General features: G+C 23.7%; 1 protein-coding gene across 1 annotated transcript in view; it reads left to right on the forward strand.

Annotated features, from left to right (window-relative positions):
- Positions 1-1820, forward strand: part of LOC106791386 (galanin receptor type 1-like) — a gene marked incomplete in the record, with an annotated part of 42807 nt that overhangs the window by 37799 nt on the left and 3188 nt on the right.

Raw genomic sequence — 1820 nt, forward strand, 5'->3', positions numbered from 1 at the left:
TTCTTCCTTCTTCGTCGTAAACTTTTTCTCATTTTTCTTATAATATATGCATCAATTTATAAAAAAAATTCTTCCTGTCTCTCTCTCTCTCTCTCTTTCTCTCTCTTTCTCTCTCTCTATTATTTTTCTTCTTCTGGTTTTTTTGTTTGCGTAATTTTTATTATTCGTATATTCACGATAAGAAGATTGTGATTAAATTTTTTGTAATATGCCTGAATTTAAATTTTAATAATAAACGAGGAATTTCAAATCAATGATAACAAATTTATACAAACACGCGTATTACATTTGATCTTGTTGTAAAGTTACATATACTATTGTGTTTTAATAATTCACGACAATTCATTCAAATATATTATTAGTAAATAAAAGATAATATTTTCTTTTACCAAAGTATACAAGTGCAATTTGCAAATTTGTTAAAGGGAGAAAAAAAAGAAACTCTCCTTTTGTGTGTTAGTTCGATAGATTTATATAATATGAAGAAAAATAATTTGAAACTTTTCGTCGAGTCGACTTTTATTATCGAGTTGGGTTTGGATATAACAAAATAAAATAAATATAATTGAAAAGTTAAAAGTGGGTTATCAACTTTTTAAATGTTCGTTGGTTGCATCGTAGTATTTAATTGTCAAATAATAGCCAACCACAGGATGGTTTTAATTTCATTTAAATGTTTCATATGTGTAAAATACGATGGGGATATATATTTTTATTAACAAAATTTGTTCATTTCGTTAATGTGTATAGCAAGTGAGTTGAATTATTTGAACGAATTAAATCAATGTTTGTATATCACGTTTGTCAAGTGACACGGAAATTGGATAATACATGGGAAATACTTGCTTGATCGAATTATATATTACATACGTGTATGTATACAAAATGAAGTACCTAACTTGATCTCACTTCGAAAAATTATTTCTACGTGGTATCAAAAAGGGAAAAATAAATTTGTATTTTTTTTTTTTTTAATACAACGTACACATAATTAAGAAATTATTCGAGTTGATTGAATTTGGTGACTCACCCTGTATATATCTATCTAAACGTTTTAGAAGAAAAATTATATAATTTTTACTTGAATAATCTCGTTGAATGTTTATAGATGAAAAACGTTGCTTCAACGTTGCTAAATTTATGCCATGTTTTACATATGATATATATATATATATATGTATATTTATGTATATGTGTGTAATATATATAAATGTATGTATTTACAACAACTTATCGTCGACAAATTTCTTCACAGTTCGTATGGTATAATCTTGAAAGTAGTAAAAAAGCAAAATTTTACGTATCATAAAAAGAAAGTTGGAAATATTCATGAGTAAATAAGAACGTACACATAAGTATAATATATTTACATGACTTATATACATATACATATATATATACATATAAGTTTAAAATGCAAAGTAATGTCGTAGTGCATTAAGGTTCGACGTAAAAAAAAAAAAAAAGGGTATGAAGAAAAATACGAGGCAAATGTTTTATTGTTAGAATTCTTTTTATCGTATTCTTATGTTCGATTATTCACACATTTTTATTTTACTCGGTTAAAAATCGTAAAAAAAAAGTAATCGAAATCTTTCGTATCGAAGAATACGAATGAAATGTAATATTTAAAAAATTAACCAGTTTTTAGAAATACGATATTATGTTTAAAATTAAATTTCAATATGTTTTATATTTAATTTAAAAATGTTTTAAATTAAAAACATAAAAAAATATTCGCGTTATATAAAATAAATAAATAAATAATTAATTAATCAATATATAACGATAATCGTATTTTACAAAATTAATTGCAAAAT

The sequence above is a fragment of the Polistes canadensis genome, unplaced genomic scaffold (genome assembly GCF_001313835.1).
Source record: "Polistes canadensis isolate GaletaPanama2010 unplaced genomic scaffold, ASM131383v1 scaffold_302, whole genome shotgun sequence".
In the NCBI taxonomy this organism is placed as follows: domain Eukaryota; kingdom Metazoa; phylum Arthropoda; class Insecta; order Hymenoptera; family Vespidae; genus Polistes; species Polistes canadensis.